Source organism: Salmo salar, chromosome 02, assembly GCF_965601325.2.
Source record: "Salmo salar chromosome 02, fSalSal1, whole genome shotgun sequence".
Lineage (NCBI taxonomy): Eukaryota > Metazoa > Chordata > Actinopteri > Salmoniformes > Salmonidae > Salmo > Salmo salar.
In genome coordinates, this window is record NC_138292.1 from 11,041,722 (window position 1) to 11,062,525 (window position 20,804).

A 20,804-nucleotide genomic window follows, 5' to 3' on the forward strand; every position below is an offset into this window, starting at 1 on the left:
GCTATCCATGACAGGTATGAGACTAGCAAACGCAAACAGCCAAGATGTAATAATAAGACAACTGAACAAGTGAGATTGAAAGTGAACTGGGCCAGGGTGTAAGGTGATATCTGTCAGGGTGTAAGGTGAGATCTGTCAGGGTGTAAGGTGATAACTGTTAGGGTGTAAGGTGATATCTGTCAGCGTGCAACCCTCTGCTTTGAACTTGATTTATCACACAGGTTTACAAACAGCAAGGCTGTTCCCTCCAGCAGGACGGAGCCAGCACCCTGGTGACACGGTGATTGGCGAGGGAGATAAGTCAAGCTTTATGTCGTCCTGCAACGTTAAAGCAGGGAGATACCAGGGTCCTCGTAACGGGTCAGCGTCCCAAATGGCACCCTATTCCCTATATAGTACACTATTTTGACCGGAACCCTATGGGCCACTACATAGGGAAAAGGTATGTAGTGCACTATAAAGGGAATAGGGTGCCATTTGAGAGGCAGATGGGTTTCCTGCAGGGATCAGGGTACAGACACATGACACTGTGGTATTATGTCTAAGAGGTTTTGGGTTGTTTAACGAGACTGAACACTTTCAACTCTCAACTTCTGTGACCCCCCGGATTAGTTTCACAAACATTTCAATCTAATATAGATGATACAGTTATCGGGTCATCGTACATAGATGTTCAGTAGTTAAAACAGCCTTCAATGTCTTTAATATTGTAAAACCAAATCTTGTTACAAAACTTTTTGAAGATAACTTCTCATCAAGCACCAAACATTAATATTTGCAATAAAATGTGCCAACATACATTTTCTCTAAATAAATACAAGAAAAGCAAAAATGGGTATTTACAAACTACACCATAATCAAAAAAATACTTGTAAAACATAACATCTATAAATATACTCCTAAAAAGAAAGTGTGTGCAATTTCACTTTTGTAACTAGTGATCATCCACCCATTATTTTGTGGATATCAATTCCTAAATATTGCATCATTGCAAACTTGTCCATGTTAGCTTCAGTATGACTGTTGTTTGTGTCATAAAGTTCTCCATGCTATTCTATCATGTAGTATCATTTTGCATGTATGAGTATCACATCAGTATTCCACACGGTCTCATCTGGAGAAGTTCATTGATGTGGGCCTATTTGTTGTGAGGAACTGTGGTCCTCTCCAGCCCTGTTTAGTCCAGAAGCAGATACACCAGGACATCCATTGGTAGATTCAGTCGGACCTCAATGGAAACTTGCAGTCAGGATCATAGCTCTTACACCATCCAATCAACTGTTGTTTGTTTCTTGTTGTTGTTGTTGTTGTTGTTGTCAGGGTCACCTGACCAGGTGGCAGATGATGAGGACTATATCCTGTGCAGTGTCATCTTGGCAGAGGGACACGGTTCTGGGGCCATGTGTGATGAGTCAGCCTGTTGACGACCTGCTTCACAAACGCCCCTGCTGGGAAATGAGGACAGAGATGCTGGTGACTCATAGATACTAGAACACTAAAGCCTGGCTTGTCGCCCTAACGACCACTCAAAACAAAGAACAAAAGCTAAAACGTCCCCCCAAAAATAATGGTAAGAACTACACTGGAAGACACTTCCAATCCCCAATTTTTTTGCAAATATATATATATATATATATATATATATATATATATATATATATATATATATATATATATATATATATATATATATATATACATACATACATACAGTTGAAGTCATTAAAACTCTTGTTAATAAACTATAGTTTTGGCAAGTCGTTTAGGACATCTACTTTGTGCATGACACAAGTAATTTTACCAATAATTGTTTACAGACAGATTATTTCACTTATAATTCACTGTATCACAATTCCAGTGGGTCAGAAGTTTACATACACTAAGTTGACTGTGCCTTTAAACAGCCTGGAAAATTCCAGAAAATGATGTCATGGCTTTAGAAGCTTCTGATAGGCTAATTGACATCATTTGAGTAAATTGGAGGTGTACCTGTGGATGTATTTCAAGGCCTACCTCCAAACTCAGTGCCTCTTTGCTTGACATCATGGGAAAATCAAAAGAAATCAGCCAAGACCTCAGAATTCTTTTTTTGCAAATGGGTCTTCCAAATGAACAATGACCCCAAGCAGACTTCCAAAGTTGTGGACTTCGACTTCAACTGTACATACATACACACACACACACACACACACACACACACACACACACACACACACACACACACACACACACACACACACACACACACACACACACACACACACACACACACACACACACATACATACATACATACATACATACATTTGAAGTCGGAAGTTTACATACACCTTAGCCAAATACATTTAAACTCAATTTTTCACAATTCCTGACATTTAATCCAAGTAAAAATTCCCTGTCTTAGGTCAGTTAGGATCACCACTTTATTTTAAGAATGTGAAATGTCAGAATAATAGTAGAGATAATGATTTATTTCAGCTTTTATTTCTTTCATCACATTCCCAGTGGGTCAGAAGTTTACATACACTCAATTAGTATTTGGTAGCATTGCCTTTAAATTGTTTAACTCAGGTCAAACTTTTCGGGTAGCCTTCCACAAGCGTCCCACAATAAATTGGGTGAATTTTGGCCCATTCCTCCTGACAGAGCTGGTGTAACTGAGTCAGGTTTGTAGGCCTCCTTGCTCACACACGCTTTTTCAGTTCTGCCCACAAATTTCTATGGGATTGAGGTCAGGGCTTTGTGATGGCCACTCCAATACCTTGACTTTATTGTCCTTAAGCCATTTTTCCACAACTTTGGAAGTATGCTTGGGATCATTGTCCATTTGGAAGACCCATTTGCGACCAAGCTTTAACTTCCTGACCAATGTCTTGAGATGTTGCTTCAATATATCCACATAATGTTCCTCCCTCATGATGCCATCTATTTTATGAAGTGCACCAGTCCCTCCTGCAGCAAAGCACCCCCACAACATGATGCTGCCACCCCCGTGCTTCACGGTTGGGATGGTGTTCTTCAGCTTGTAAGCCTCCCCCTTTTTCCTCCAAAACGATGGTCATTATGGCCAAACAGTTCTATTTTTGTTTCATCAAACCAGTGGACATTTCTCCAAAAAGTAAGATCTTTGTCCCCATGTGCAGTTGCAAACCGTAGTCTGTTTTTTTATGGCGGTTTTGGAGCAGTGGCTTCTTCCTTGCTGAGCGGCCTTTCAGGTTATGTTGATATAGGACTTGTTGTACTGTGTATATAGATACTTTTGTACCTGTTTCCTCCAGCATCTTCACAAGGTCCTTTGCTGTTGTTCTGGGATTGATTTGCACTTTTCGCACCAAAGTACATTCATCTCTAGGAGACAGAACGCATCTCCTTCCTGAGCGGTATGACGGCTGTGTGGTCCCATGGTGTTTATACTTGCATACTATTGTTTGTACAGATGAACGTGGTACCTTCAGGCGTTTTTTTAATGCACTGCTTCTAAGTGCTAGAGGCATCACCACAGACCCTGGTTCGATTCCAGGCTGTATCACAACTGCCTGTTATTGGGAGTCCCATAGAGCGGAGCACAATTGGCCCAGCGTCGTCCGGGTTAGGGTTTGGCTGGGGTAGGCCATCATTGTAAATGAGAATTTTATCTTAACTGACTTGCCTGGTTAAATAAATAAAATAAAAAACATACCATTGACTATTTTCCATCATCACTCAAACAACGTCCTTGCGTTTATAACTCTCAAACAAGCCTCTGCATAAGATCAAGATGCCGCAGCTCAGCTCATGCCTGCCTCAATTTTCTCTGCTTCCTCTAATACTCCCCCATTTGTTGAGATTGGTTCCAAATTAGCTCGCAATTAAAGTTCCCTGACATGTTAGGAGGACGGAAGAAGGAGATCATTGTAATGCTGTAACAACACATCAGTTATCAGGGTGACATGAGTATCACTGTGTGCTGTGTTGTGGGGGACGCTGGGCCGGCAGGTTAATGAAGGCAGGGGGATTAGCACCCGGGGAGAGAAAGAGAGAGAGAGCGGAACCTAAGGGATAGGGGGGCCATGGCCGCTGTCATTACACTAGCTAATACCCCCAGGCCAGGACAGGGCCGGGCTAAAGCAGGACAGGAAGAGAGGGGGCCAGAACAGGGCTATAGCAGGACAGGAAGAGAGCTGGCCAGGAAACTAATATTACTATACGGTAGAAACTACCTCGCCAACAAACTGATATTACTCTACGGTAGAAGCTACCTCACTAACAAACTAATATTACTGTACGATTGAAACTACCTCACTAACAAACTAATACTACTGTAAGATTGAAACTACCTCACTAACAAACGAATACTAATTTACAGTAGAAACTACCTCACTAACAAACGAATACTACTGTACGGTAGAAACTACCTGACTGATAAACTAATACTACTGTACGATAAAAACTACCTCAATGCCAAACTAATATTACTGTATGGTAGGAACTACCTCACTAACAAACTAATACTACTGTACGATAGAAACTACCTCACTAACAAACTAATATTACTGTACGGTAGAAACTACCTACCTCACTAACAAACTAATATTACTGTATGGTTGAACCTACCTCACTAACAAACTAATATTACTGTACTGTAGAAACTACCTCACTAACTGTCAGAGTCTAGGTGATGTGGGTAAGGCGGAGTCAGGCGCAGGACACAGAGATGAGTAATAATAGTAACTTTACTCAAAAATAATCCTCCAACAAGGAGAACGATAATCCAGAATCACATAAATGAGACAACTGACAACAATAAACACGCACAAAACCATGATGGCTCCAGAGGGTTAAATAGGGAAATAATTGAAACTAAATGGGAACCAGGTGTGTACAATACAGACAAAACAAATGGAAAAATAAATGTAGATCGATGGAGGCTAGAAAGCCGGTGACGTCGACCGCCGAACGCCACCCGAACAAGGAGAGGCACCAACTTCGGCGGAAGTCATGACAGTACCCCCCTTGACGCGCGGCTCCAGCAGCGAGCTGACACCGGCATCGGGGACGACCCAGAGGACGAGGCGCAGGACGATCTGGGAGGAGACGTTGAAATTCCTGCAGTAAGGAAGGATCCAGGATGTCCTCCACCGGCACCCAGCATCTCTCCTCCGGACCGTACCCCTCCCACTCCACGAGGTACTGAAGGCCCCTCGCCCGACGGCTTGAGTCCATAATGGCTCGCACAGTATACGCTGGGGCCCCCCCGATGTCCAGAGGGGGTGGAGGAACCTCCCGCACCTCAGACTGCTGGAGCGGGCCAGCCACCACTGGCCTGAGGAGAGACACATGGAACGAGGGGTTAATACGGTAATCAGGGGGAGCTGTAACCTATAACAAACCTTGTTCAGTCTCCTCAGGACTTTGAATGGCCCCACAAACCGCGGACCCAGCTTCCGGCAGGGCAGGCGAAGGGGTAGGTTTCGGGTCGAGAGCCAGACCTGATTCCCCGGTGCATACACCGGGGCCTATCTGCGGTGGTGGTTGGCGCTCGCCTTCTGCCGCTTGATGGCCCGTTGCAGGCACACATGAGCAGTGTCCCATGTTTCTTCCGAGCGCGGAAACCATTCGTCAACCGCAGGTGCTTCAATCTGGCTCTGATGGAACGGTGCCAGGACCGGCTGATAACCCAGAACACATTGAAAAGGAGATAGGTTAGTGGAGGAGTGGCAGAGGGAGTTTTGGGCCATCTCTGCCCAGGGGATGAAAGCCGCCCACTCCCCCGGCCGGTCCTGGCAATAGGACTGCAGAAACCTACCCACATCCTGGTTAACTCTCTCCACCTGCCCTTTACTCTCGGGGTGAAAACCTGAGGTGAGGCTGACCGAGACCCCCAGGTGTTCCATAAACACCCTCCAGACCCTAGACGTGAACCGGGGACCCCGATCAGAAACTATATCCTCAGGCACCCCGTAGTGCCGGAAGACGTGGGTGAACAGGGCCTCCGCAGTCTGTAAAGCCGTAGGGAGACCGGGCAAAGGAAGGAGACGGCAGGACTTAGAAAACCGATCCAAAACAACCAGGATTGTGGTGTTTCACTGTGACGGAGGAAGATACGTCATGAAATCCCCCGATAGGTGTGACCACGGCCGTTGTGGAATGGGTAGGGGTTGTAATTTCCCTTTGGGCAGGTGTCTAGCTGCCTTGCACTGGGCGCACACCGAGCAGGAGGAAACATAAACCCTCACGTCCTTAGCTAAAGTGGGCCACCAGTACTTCCCACTAAGACAGCGCACTGTCTGACCGATGCCAGGATGACCAGACGAGGGTGACATGTGAACCCAACAGATCAAACGATCGCGGACATCAGACGGAACGTACAGACGCCCAACTGGACACTGGTTGGTAGTGGGCTCTGTACGTAACGCCCACTCGATGTCCGTGACCACCTCCCATACCACTGGTGCCACCAGGCATGAAGCCGGAAGTATGGGAGTGGGATCCGTGGACCGCTCCTCTGTGTCATACATCCGGGACAGTGCATCTGCCTTAGCGTTCTGGGAACCTGGTCTGTAGGAAAGGGTGAAAACAAAAGGGGTGAAAAACATGGCCCACCTTGCCTGACGAGGGTTCAGTCTCCTCGCCGCCCAGATGTACTCCAGATTGCGGTGGTCAGTCCAAATGAGGAAAGGGTGTTTAGCCCCCTCAAGCCAATGCCTCCACGCCTTCAGAGCCCTGACAACAGCCAACAGTTCCTGATCACCCACATCATAGTTTCGCTCCGCCGGGCTGAGCTTCTTCGGAAAAAAAGCACAGGGGCGGAGCTTTGGTGGCGTACCCTGGCGCTGAGACAGCACAGCTCCTATCCCAGCCTCGGACACGTCCACCTCACCTATAAATGCCAAAGAGGGATCAGGATGAGCCAGCACGGGAGCCGAGGTAAACAGAGCCTTCAGGTGACCAAAAGCCCTGTCCGCCCCAGCTGACCACTGCAGTCGCACCGGTCCCCCCTTTAGCAAAGAGGTAATGGGAGCCGCTACCTGACCAAAGCCCCGGATAAACCTCCGGTAGTAGTTGGCAAACTCTAAAAACTGCTGCACCTCCTTTACCGTGGTGGGAGTTGGCCAATTACGCACGGCTGAAATGTGGTCCTTCTCCATCTCCACCCCTGTCACGGACAGGCGGTACCCTAGGAAGGAGACCGACTGTTGGAAGAACAGACATTTCTCAGCCTTGATGTACAGGTCATGCTCCAACAGTCGACCAAGCACCTTGCGCACCAGGGACACATGCTCGGCACGTGTAGCGGAGTATATTAGAATGTCGTCAATATACACCACTACACCCTGCCCGTGCAGGTCCCAGAAAATCTCATCTACAAAGGATTGAAAGACTGATGGAGCATTCATCAACCCGTACGGCATGACAAGGTACTCATAGTGCCCAGAGGTGGTACTAAATGCCGTCTTCCACTCATCCCCCTCCCGGATACGCACCAGGTTGTACGCGCTCCTGAGATTCAATTTTGTGAAGAAGCGCGCCCCGTGCAATGACTCTGTCACACTGGTTATGAGAGGCAGCGGGTAACTGTACTTCACTGTGATCTGATTTATACCTCGATAGTCAATACACGGGCGTAAACCTCCATCCTTCTTCTTCACAAAAAACAAACTCGAGGAGGCAGGTGAAGTGGAAGGCCGAATGTATCCCTGTCCCAGAGATTTGGAGACATATGTTTCCATAGCCGCCGCCTCCTCCTGTGACAAAGGATACACATGACTCCTGGGAAGTGCTGCGTCTACCCTGAGATTTATCGCACAATCCCCCCGTCGATGGGGTGGTAATTGAGTCGCATTCTTTTTACAGAAGGCGAGAGCCAAATCGGCATATTCAGGGGGGATGTGCATGGTGGAGACCTGGTTTGGATTCTCCACCGTAGTTGCACCTATGGAAACACCTACACACTTAGCACTGACGTGACCATCCCTTGAGAGCCCCCTGTTTCTACGAAATAGTGGGGTCATGATTGGCCAACCACAGGAAACGCAGGTGAATCGATCAGAAAGAGACTAATTCTCTCCTTATGATCCCCCTGCGTTATCATACATAGTGGAGCTGTGACCTCCCTGATCAGTCCTGACCCTAAAGGACGACTATCTAAGGCATGTTCAGGGAAGGGCACATCAATAGGGATCCCTAATCTAATTGCAAATGAACGATCAATAAAGTTCCCAGCTGCACCTGAATCTACTAGCACCTTATACTGGGAATGCGGGGAAAACTCAGGAAATTCTACACATACACACGTGTGCGAAACAGGAAGCTCTGGGTGAGTCGGGTGCCTACTCACCTGGGATGATCCACCAGTGCCCTGCCTGCTGCCTCGACTCCATGGAGAACCTCCCCAGCACCGACCAGCAGTGTGCCCTCTGCGGCCACAGGTGGTGCAGGGAGTGCCCCCTCCCCCCTCCGGTCCCCCTCATAGCAGCACCTCCTAGCTCCATCGGCGTCGGATCTGAGGTGCTGGGAGATGGAACTGACGAACCCCGATCCGGACGTCCGCAGGAGGCCAAAAGGTTATCCAGTCTGATGGATAGGTCCACCAGCTGGTCAAAGGTAAGGTTGGTGTCCCTGCAGGCTAGCTTCCTACGAACGTCCTCGCGTAGACCACACCTGTAGTGGTCAATCAGGGCCCGCTCATTCCATCCCGCGCCGGCAGCCAGAGTTCGAAAGTCCAGAGCGAAGTCTTGTGCGCTCCTCATCCCCTGTTTGAGATGATACAAGCGTTCCCCCGCCGCTCTCCCTTCAGGTGGATGATCGAAAACCACCCGGAAGCGGCGGGTAAAATCCTCATAATTGTCCAACGTCGGTCCTTCCCTTCCCCAGGCTACGTTGGCCCATTTCAGTGCTCTACCAGTCAGACAGGAGATGAGGGCGTTTACACTCTCGTGTCCCGGAGGAGCTGGGTGAACGGTTGCCAGGTAGAGCCCAAGCTGGAGTAGCCGTTCCATCGTATACCCTCGGGAGCGCGAGCCGGATCCCACTGGATCCAGATGAAGGAGGGGTGGACAGCGGTGTGGGTTGTTGTGGGAGCTGGGGTGATGATGATGCTATTGCTGGTAAACCCCGTCTCTCCCATCGCTCCATGGTTTGCAGCACGCAATCCATGGCTGTGCCGAGACTTTGCAACATAGTCGCGTGCTGCTGGACGCGCTCCTCCATAGGTAGAGGAGGGCTGTGTGCACCTGCTGACTCCATTGAAGGTGCGTGTTTTTGTCAGAGTCTAGGTGATGTGGGTAAGGCGGAGTCAGGCGCAGGACACAGAGATGAGTAATAATAGTAACTTTACTCAAAAATAATCCTCCAACAAGGAGAACGAAAATCCAGAATCACATAAATGAAACAACTGACAACAATAAACACGCACAAAACCATGATGGCTCCAGAGGGCTAAATAGGGAAATAATTAAAACGAAATGGGAACCAGGTCTGTACAATACAGACAAAACAAATGGAAAAAGAAATGTAGATCGGTGGAGGCTAGAAAGCCGGTGACGTCGACCGCCGAACGCCGCCCGAACAAGGAGAGGCACCAACTTCGGCGGAAGTCGTGACACTAACAAACTAATATTACTGTGTGGTAGAAACTACCTCACTAACAAACTAATATTACTGTATGGAAGAAACTACCTCACTAACAAACTAATATTACTGTATGGAAGAAACTACCTCACTAACAAACTAATATTACTGTATGGAAGAAACTACCTCACTAACAAACTAATATTACTGTATGGAAGAAACTACCTCACTAACAAACTAATATTACTGTACGGTTGAAACTACCTCATTAACAAACTAATATTCCTGTACGGTAGGCACCCCATTTGACATTCTAATGGCCGACCCTGAGGCACTTGTTCAGTAAGATACATCACAGGCCCATGTTAAAGGTAAAAATCTGTTGTTCTGCCACTGAGCAAGGCAGTTAACCCACTGTTCCCCGGGCGCCGAAGACGTGGATGTCGATTAAGGCAGCCCCCCGCACCTCTCTGATTCAGAGGAGTTGGGTTAAATGCGGAAGACACATTTCAGTTGAAGGCATTCAGTTGTACAACTGAGTAGGTATCCCCCTTTCCATTTCCCTAAGGTGACTTCCTTTAAATTCTTAAAATATAGTGCACATGTGACATGATCTGATTTGACGACAAATGCATTGGAAACATGATTCAAACCATAGCCAAATGTGTTGTAGGACTAGGGGCCTTGTGCGGAGCCTGGCTGGATGTGAAGGTGGTATGATAACACAGCCAAAAGACTGAAACAGTTTTGAGAGCCAAACAGTTTACATTTACCAAGGAGGTGTTTCTCTCTGCTTCCTCAGAAAATAAGATTTCTGCTACGCTCTCAAAACTGTAACTCTGGTTAAATATATAGCAGCCTATATTAATCATGATTGGACATAAACAGGAACATTTTAAATCATTGTGTTTGGGGCTGAAACCGCTTTTCCCTTCATATGTGTGTTTATGCCTCCTATGAGGGGCCCTGTAGTTACGGACAACCGGAGAACACAAATAATCATCCCCCTTAAATGAAAAATCAGCATTTATCATCCATGAACGTCTGCAGTGCCATTGTGTACTCTCGTGCTGCCTCCTGATTGCTTGTTTATTATTCCAGGATGGCCTCTGAGCCAATGGGGGACGAGCCAGCTACCTCAAGGTGCCAAGTCATTCCCAGCCATTTCCTGTCTGTGACATCATTGTGTATTCCCCAGAAAGCACCCTGATCCGTGTCTTGTCTGCAGCCTGGGTGGCACACGGCGCACACAGCTAGCGTAAACACAAGGTGCAGTGGTGAACCAGTCATTTAGCCTGTTCTCTGGACAGCTATGAAGGGAGAACTCAGGGCTCTGGACGCAATCTGATGCCACGTTTCAATTACTCAGTCACTTTGGATTACCAATGTACCATTCATTGTGATGAAACACTGACCTGTTATGATTTTATTCAGACGTTTTATTCTTAGTGAATTGTTGAGCTGGAATCTGTCATTTGCCAACTCAAACATACTGTGTGCCTTCAGATTCAAATGAGGGGCCAAATGAATTGGCCTTTCCTCTGACAAGCAAATTAAGTATGCAAATCTTTCTTTAGTCAATTCTCTCTCAACATAGCTCATTAAACTAACCAATGCAAAGTGTAGCAAGAAAGTATTTAATTTACCATAACTTTATACATCGACTGCCAAACTAGATTGTATTGGTTATTTGAGACCTACCTGAAAGTCATATAAAAGGCGTATCTCTGTTGACTTTTCCTCAAAAAGCCTAATTTGATCATCTATTTCTGGAACATTTCTCTAAATATTTCTGTATTCTTTGATTGAATTGTAAGGACATATGACTTATAAAAAGACAAGTCTAACTGGTCTCTGTTTCATTTTCTCTCTTCACACTGATGAAGGCTGCAAAGCCAAAATGTCCATGTACGCTATTTCTGATGCAGTGAAAAATAATTTAAAAAATGAAGTAAGCTTCATGCGACATGGATTTGAGTGCAAACCCATCACACCTTTTGCTTGTCAGAATTCACAATTAGGCACCAGCCAAGCTTCTGGGAGAGCGCCATGATCCCCTTTTGATTAACTCTCTCACCAACCCACCTGAGAGAAAAGCAGCTCTCCCTCCCCAGCTATACATCGATTCACAAATCCAAGGGCAATCCTAATGAAAACAAGCTTTCCTCCAAGGCTGAGATGATATGGGAGCTCGGTCAATAAATTACACCCAATTCCCTACATAGTGCACTACTTTTGACACGAGCACTATGAGCCCTGGTCAAAAGTAGTGCACTGCAGTATATGGTAATATGGGGCCATTTGGAACTGACTCAATATGGTTTCAGTTACACTGAAACAATGATCTGAGATCTGTAAATCAAACATGAAAAGGCCTTGGAGGAAAAGACAGAATAGATTTTTCATTGGTCATCCAGTCAGGCATTACTTTGTCCATCTCTTCAGGAATGGAAAGGTTCAGTCATCCCCATCTGTAGTATTGTACAGCACTGCTTTCCTGAATACGCCTTCTTATCAAAATGACTACTACTTTCAAACATTCTCCAGTTGAATGAAACAATAAAGATATAAGATTTAGTCTCAGTGCTGAAATCGTACATTTAGTGTACTGTGGATGTGCAACTCTACTCATTTCCAGCTTCCAATGGGCTCATTCAATCACTGTCCTATCCTCCTCCCCAAGTTGTTGTAACTCATGTCGCTCATCACTCATGGCACTCTTCATTGACTACAGCTCAGCGTTCAACACCATAATACCCTCAAAGCTCATCACTAAGCTAAGGATCCTGGGACTAAACACCTCCCTCTGCAACTGGATCCTGGACTTCCTGACGGGCCGCCCCCAGGTGGTGAGGGTAGGTAGCAACACATCTGCCACGTTGATCCTCAACACTGGAGCTCCTCAGGGGTGCGTGCTCAGTCCCCTCCTGTACTCCATGTTCACCCACAACTGAATGGCCAGGCACGACTCCAACACCATCATTAAGTTTGCAGACGACGTAGGCCTGATCACTGACAATGATGTGACAGCCTATAGGGAGGAAGTCAGAGACCTGGCCGGGTGGTGCCAGAATAACAACCTATCCCTCAACGTAACCAAGACTAAGGAGATTATTGTGAACTACAGGAAAAGGAGGACCGAGCACGCCCCTATTCTCATCGACGGGGCTGCAGTGGAGCAGGTTGAGAGCTTCAAGTTCCTTTGGTGTCCACATCAACAACAAACTAGAATGGTCCAAACACACCAAGACAATCGTGAAGAGGGCACGACAAAGCCTATTCACCCTCAGGAAACTAAAAATATTTGGCATGGGTCCTGAGATCCTCAAAAGGTTCTACAGCTGCAACATCGAGAGCATCCTGACTGGTTGCATCACTGCCTGGTACGGCAACTGCTCGGCCTCTGACTGCAAGGCACTACAGAGGGTAGTGCGTACGGCCTAGTACATCACTGGGGCTAAGCTGCCTGCCATCCAGGACCTCTACACCAGGCGGTGTCAGAGGAAGGCCCTAAAAATCGTCAAAGACCCCAGCCACCCCAGTCATAGACTGTTCTCTCTACTACCGCATGGCAAGCGGTACCGGAGTGCCAAGTCTAGGACAAAAAGGCTTCTCAACAGTTTTTACCCCCAAGCCATAAGACTCCTGAACAGGTAATCAAATGGCTACCCGGACTATTTGCATTGTGTGCCCCCCCCCCCCCCCCAACCCTCTTTTTACGCTGCTGCTACTCTCTGTTTATCATATGTGCATAGTCACTTTAACTATACATTCATGTACATACTACCTCAATTGGGCTGACCAACCAGTGCTCCCGCACATTGGCTAACCAGGCTAGCTGCATTGTGTCCCGCCACCCACCACCCGCCAACCCCTCTTTTACGCTACTGCTACTCTCTGTTCATCATATATGCATAGTCACTTCAACCATATCTACATATACATACTACCTCAATCACCGGTGTCTGTATGTAGCCTTGCTACTTTTATAGCCTCGCTACTGTATATAGCCTGTCTTTTTACTGTTGTTTTATTTCTTTACCTACCTATTGTTCACCTAATACCTTTTTTGCATTATTGGTTAGAGCCTGTAAGTAAGCATTTCACTGTAAGGTCTACACCTGTTGTGTTCAGCGCACGTGACAAATAAACTTTGATTTGAAAACTACATGTTTTCAAACACCTTACCTGGTAAATGCATGTAAGTAAGTGAATAAATACAGAAACAACTCATGCCATGTCAGAGCTTATTTCACTTAGTAAACCTCATAGACATCTTGCCTTGCCACACAGCTCTCAGGGTTTTTCACTGTAAAGCACAAGGCAGCTAGAGGTTGAGTCTCAAATGGAACACTATTCCCTATATCGTGCACAACTTTTAACCAGGTCAAAAATAATACACTATAACGCCAATAGGGAGACATTTGGCACGCATCCACACTGTTCCGACAACAGCAAAGCTAAACAGATTCAACAAGCCCTCCCCTTACATTCTAGAACAGTACCGAGCTACAGGGGATATGGTGTGAGTCTCAAATGGCCCTCTATTCCCTATATAGTGCAATACTTTTGACCAGGACCCATAGGTAAAAGGGGTGCACTATATAGGCAACAGGGTTCCATTTGGGATGCAGCCAGGGGCCTTACTCTTCATTTCTGCTGGATGAGTCTCACTTTGTCTGTAATAATAATTATGGCCAGCCTTTTAGCTTTGTGTCTCTGTCTTACCTTCCATAATATACAGCTAAGAGTTCAGGCACCAATGGGACTGGTCCTTTCTTTTTCAGAGACCCTGAGGTGATCTCTCTGACACTGGAGGATGTGTCAATGTAAGCTGGTGTATAGCAACTATATGTGGACAACACCAAATTAATTGTTGCAATTTTAGATATTTATCTTGTAGATCAGCACATCTGGACTGAATATGAGGGGTTTCGTTCATTAATTATTCATAGATTTTCAGTATTCAAACAATCAGCAGACTTACAACCTCAGGGTGTGTGTGTGTGTGTGTGTGTGTGTGTGTGTGTGTGTGTGTGTGTGTGTGTGTGTGTGTGTGTGTGTGTGTGTGTGTGTGTTGTGTGTGTGTGTGTGTGTGTGTGTGTGTGTGTGTGTGTGTGTGTGTGTGTGTGTGTGTGTGTGTGTGTGTGTGTGTGTGTGTGTGTGTGTGTGTGTTGGTCTCCTGTCTACCAAAGCCTTGTCTGGATTGAAATACTGTATCTTTGATCGTATCTCCAGCCCTGGTCTGGCCTGCACCGCTCCTTTGTTGAATCCTCACATAGTTGGAGTGCTTTGCAGTCTGCACCTGTTTCCTATTGGGATGCCACTAGGTCTTAGCTCTGCAGTCTGCACCTGTTTCTTATCGGGATCCCACTAGGTCTTAGCTCTGCAGTCTGCACATGTTTCCTATTGGGATGCCACTAGGTCTTAGCTCTGCAGTCTGCACATGTTTCCTGTTGGGATGCCACTAGGTCTTAGCTCTGCAGTCTGCACATGTTTCTAATTGGGATGCCACTAGGTCTTAGCTCTGCAGTCTGCACCTGTTTCTTATTGGGATGCCACTAGGTCTTAGCTCTGCAGTCTGCACATGTTTCCTATTGGGATGCCACTAGGTCTTAGCTCTGCAGTCTGCACATGTTTCTAATTGGGATGCCACTAGGTCTTAGCTCTGCAGTCTGCACATGTTTCCTATCGGGATGCCACTAGGTCTTAGCTCTGCAGTCTGCACATGTTTCCTATCGGGATGCCACTAGGTCTTAGCTCTGCAGTCTGCACATGTTTCCTATCGGGATGCCACTAGGTCTTAGCTCTGCAGTCTGCACATGTTTCCTATCGGGATGCCACTAGGTCTTAGCTCTGCAGTCTGCACATGTTTCCTATCGGGATGCCACTAGGTCTTAGCTCTGCAGTCTGCACCTGTTTCTTATCGGGATGCCACTAGGTCTTAGCTCTGCAGTCTGCACATGTTTCCTATTGGGATGCCACTAGGTCTTAGCTCTGCAGTCTGCACATGTTTCTAATTGGGATGCCACTAGGTCTTAGCTCTGCAGTCTGCACCTGTTTCTTATCGGGATGCCACTAGGTCTTAGCTCTGCAGTCTGCACATGTTTCTAATTGGGATGCCACTAGGTCTTAGCGCTGCAGTCTGCACATGATTCCTGTTGGGATGCCACTAGGTCTTAGCTCTGCTGTCTGCACCTGTGGCCCACAGTTAAATCCACCAAACAAAATATTGTCAAGTCCATTGCCCTGCAATATATCCATAGTGTATTCGTCATCGCAATGTATTCTGTCAGATATTTCCATGCAATCTAAATTGTTAAATTCGTCAATCAATCATATTTTTCAATCATATTATCACTTTACATATTATTGCTGAATAATCAGCGAGGGTGTAGTGGAAATTGAAGTTTCCCACTGGTCACAAACTGGTTGAATCAATGTTGTTTCAACGTAATTTGTCAAGGTATTGTGATTTGGAATCTATGTGGAAAATACGTTGGATTTGAAAAAAGTTATGAACTGTTGTTTTAAGGGTGAAATTTCAACTACAGGACTATGTCATCATGGTAAACAAACTTCAACATAGACAAACCTTGGATAAAATATGTAATGAACATGTACCTTTAAAACAACGTCAGATGTTCAACTTAACTCCTCTGGCCAGCACCTCCTAGTGGAGAATTGATGTATCTATCTACAGCTACCCTTTGGTCTCCCATCCAGGGTTTTAACCAAGATCTAAGTTAAAGAATAGGCCTAAATCAAATCAAACTTTTTAAAGTGCATTTAAAGTTTGATTTTCTTTGATTTAGTCCTATTCTTTAAATTAGATTTTTGGATGAAATGGAGACGTGAATACAACATATTAATTATTAATTGTAGACAACTGTAATTAAAGCCAGACTAAGTCAATGGCCCAGATGAAACTATCCAAGCAGAATGTACATTTCTCATATGTTGATATTTGGTTGTGTTGACAACCAAAGACTAATCAATATCACTTTTGAAATACAACAAATTGCATATTCATTTGTCCACACGTTAACAAATTACACTGTATGTTGGATTCACCTCTCTAACTCAACCAAAAATCCAAGTTAAAGAATGTGATGACGCCAGTGGTTCAGATGGAACTGTCCAAGCACTAGATACATCGCCTTTAAATGTTGATATCTGGTTGCGTTGTCAACCAAAGACAATTCAATATTACATTTGTAATATTAAGTTAAGGCTATTTTACAAACTAATGTAACATTCAACCTTAAAATGAGTAACACATCCTTGGCCACATTGAGGTTACTGTAACTATACTCGGTCATTCGGTTGTGCTAATATATTAATTAAACACAGTGATAACACATTAATGCTGAATAAATAAACAAAATATTTGACGTTGAATTCCCATTTTAATTTTGCTGTGGTTTAAAACATTTTTAAGTGCATAGACATTTGGTTGACAATTCAACCAAAACATCTGACACTGTTTTCGATTGGAACTTCGTGGTCCGTCCTTACTTCCTGACTGACTTTATTGTCCCCATGGGGAAATGGTGTTGCACTGTCATGTACACGTTTAAAGTGGCGTTTAAATACAAAACAAAATTGACAATAAACTTTCATAACAGTTACATACCAATATTATTTTTTTAAAGACTAGCCTGCTGGCCTTACTGAGTCGATAGGAACATTAGCCCGAGCTATTTAGGAGGGATATCACACCTGGCACAAATGATTGTCTAGTTGTGTTTTCCTGCTGAGGGGTGCTCTATACCTGCGCCCAGAGGGGAGTAGTTAAAGTCCGGGTACAGGGGGTGGCTTGGGCCTAAAATGATTTTGGACGTTTAGATGGTTGAAAGCATAGTGACAACACATTGGAAATTCAACTAACTTTTGGGTGTATTTTTGAGTGGGTGAATAAAGGTTGTAATCTCATCAACGTCTCAACCAAATATTACCCCACTGTCCACGATGAAATGACGTGGCGTGCCCAGTGGGTTGTCAATATTATGATCAAGTTGCATCTACCGACTCACTTCATGTTACAGCAATGCTTATTGCATTAACTATTCATTAAATTATAGAAAACATATAATACAACATTCACAACAGAACGGTATAACAATCATAAAGAAAAAGGAAAGGAAAAATACAAGTAGGCCTTTACCACGGAAGGTTTTGATGCGGCCCGGAACGACTTGGCCATTGAGAATGTTTATATGTTACACAACAATTATAATGGTAGTGTACATATTTAGCCATTGAAAATAGCGTCATTGGAATAGTAGTTTATGCTATTTATGAAAGGATTGTGTGCTATTAGGAAAGCGGCCTGTGGTAGAATAGGTCTATATTCCACCTGTTCTCATGCATGTCACAGCCATTCTTTAAACTGTCCACTTGACCTAGTCCCCTGCTATACCAGAACTCAGGCACCACTCGCCCCATTTGGGTGTCAAGTATATAATAATAATAATAATAATAATAATGATAATAATAATAACAATCCTAATATTCATTATAATAAATTGTGTATAATTATAAATAACAATTTGATCAAATGTATTTTAGGCCAAAATATTATTTTATGTAATTTACCATGGGCCAATTGTTAAGAAACGAATGAACTGAATATAGAATAGTACAGATAGTATCAGAATGCCATATATCCTCGAAGGAAGGAATGCATTCTGGAGATAAAGAACAGCTGTTACCAATGTATGCAGTTACTTATTCAACACTCATTTTCTGATGCAGATATTTGCACCCAGTGATATAAACCGAGACTACAGGGATGAGGGATTATTTCAGATTTTTCTTTTAAAAACACGTTATTTCATTCTTACATTGCATTTAAATGATACATTCGGTAGGCCTATAATTTGCTTATTAGGAACATCACAATTACTTCAACCCTTATAGAAAACATTCAGTTATTGGTCAACACAGACAATAGTCTATATTATATTGATTTATGATTGATTTTATTTTCTTGTCCTTTTCAAAACCACATATTTGTCATCGAACATTTTACATCCCCATTTTCTAACAAAAAGGTAGCGTTTTGCATCCCGATTTTCTAAGAAAAGATACTCTGCAAAGTATTGGCTAAGGTTTATCAGTCAACGAAGAGCAGGAAACTCACTGCAGGTCGGATTGAAGGCCCATATCAGACTAACCTTTTGTACCAAGGTTCAATTCCACACAGGCCTGGCCAATATTATATTCAATATCTCAATAGATACGCGCGTTTCAATAACTATCAGACGTTATTTGGCGTCTTTCCAACAACCACTAGGCTACGGTATTGCATCCTGCCATTATCAAAACAACTTACATAATACTGGTTAATAACAATGACGTCGATTGCTGTAGGCCTTCTCCCAGCACATATAAAAAATGCTATATTCTCTTACCCCCATCTCCAGCAAATTCCTGCGCGGTTGGAACCGTCCATTTTAGTTTGCTAGATTTCCTATGGGACTAGGCCGAGGTTCCATCGCAGGTGAGGCCCGTGGTAATCTATTATCACCCACACGATGTGCTTAGTCGTTTTTTGTTGTGAATAGAACGCTATTGCTTCTCTCCGATCTTATTTCGAAGCCTTTCTGTCGAGGAATGCTCTCGAACTAAGGCGAGTCCCTGTTCCACAAGAACATCTGTTCATTTCACGTGACTTTTGTAAAATACTAACATCTGTTCAAAATAGGTTTCATTCGGTGCCTCTCTCTGCATCGTGTCAGTTGCCAACTCCTCTCCGCAAACACAGGAACGTATACTTGCTCTTAGTTGTATTACATTTCTGAGTTGGAGAGAGTTTTTCTGACTTAAAATTAAGCTATTTTGCTTGTCAACTGGAACAGCTTGGATGTTCATATAAGCAAGTTGTGTTCTTAGGTAGGCTAAGGACTAGGTTTATCTTTTGCATTCAGGTTTTTAGTTTGCACATAACTCTATTTTGCGTTTTGGAACTTTTCTTGTGATTCTGCAGTGACTGTGTCCATAAAAACAAGCTGTGTATAGGACACTTTCACATATGCTGGCTGTATACTCCACCACCTCCCACTAGCCTACAGGGCCTACCAAAGGCGCCTTGAATTTCATAGACATCTGGGAATTCCATACATGCCTCACAAGCCAATTGCACACCTTCAAACGGACACGTGCTTTGAATGAAACGACTTCAGGAGGGTTGAAGAGTCCAACATGCTTTACCAGATTCAACAAACGGATGGACAGATTAAGCGTCCAGGGGCAGTAATTGCAGGCTATGCAATACTTTGATTGAACATGTATTCTGAGGGAACACGCCTGCGATCGACGATTGACAATCAGTTATTCTGCGTTATTTGCTTTAAAGGGACATGTTTACACAGCATCTACAACTGATGCACATGGCCTTTAATACATTCTAATGCTAATAATCAATCAACACCCGTTCACGTCAAAGAAATCGGTGAAGAATATGGGGATCAATTCATTGGACGTGCTTTGATTTACAGGCGGTTTGCAGGAGCTTTAGCCTAAACGCTTGCTATTATAGCCCGCCATATGGGAAATAACGTGCGCTCATCAGTTCGACTTATTAAATAGTTTATGTTTATATGAAAGCCACAGACAGAAAATAAAACACGCCAACAATATTTGTTAACTTAAGCTTAATATTTTACTCTGTCTCGCATCAGTAGCCTATTACATTTAGCAAAGTAACATGACTGTTTGTGAATAGATTAGAAGTAGCCTAAGATAATACAGACAGTCAATTACAATAGGCCTGCTACACCGTCTAGGCTACATACTAGGCTATATTCAATATCATGATTTAAGGTGTTATGAATCGCATATCAATATATATATCACAATTGAATAGGTCTATATTAATTTAGTATGTTTCAGCTTTTGCAAAACTATTCTCCATTTCTCATTAAAGAAAGAAGCAAGTTCACGCAACTGATCAATCATGTCGAATTGCAACCTCATTTATCAGGAAGACTGAATAACCTCATTTATCAGGAAATGGAGTAACTTCATTTATCAGGAACATGGAATAGCCTCACTTATCAGGAACACAGAATAATCGAATTTATCAGGAACATGGAATAATCTCATTAACAGGAACGTGGAATAACCTAATTTATCAGGAACATGGTATAACCTAATTTAACAGGAAAACAGAATAACCGCATTTATGAGGAAAACAGAATATTCTCCTTTATCATGGAACATAGAATAACCTCATTTATCAGGAACGTGGA

The 20,804-nt window shown here is 44.2% G+C and overlaps 1 long non-coding RNA gene across 1 annotated transcript; it reads right to left on the reverse strand.

The window, feature by feature from the left end:
* Window positions 1-686: 686 nt before the first annotated feature.
* LOC123727831 (uncharacterized) lies at window positions 687-19,664 on the reverse strand. The gene is made up of 2 exons (XR_006759758.2): window positions 18,966-19,664; window positions 687-1,448 (listed from the first exon to the last, which is right to left on the reverse strand). It is a non-coding gene; the product is annotated as an uncharacterized LOC123727831 (long non-coding RNA).
* Between the last annotated feature and the right edge of the window lie 1,140 nt (window positions 19,665-20,804).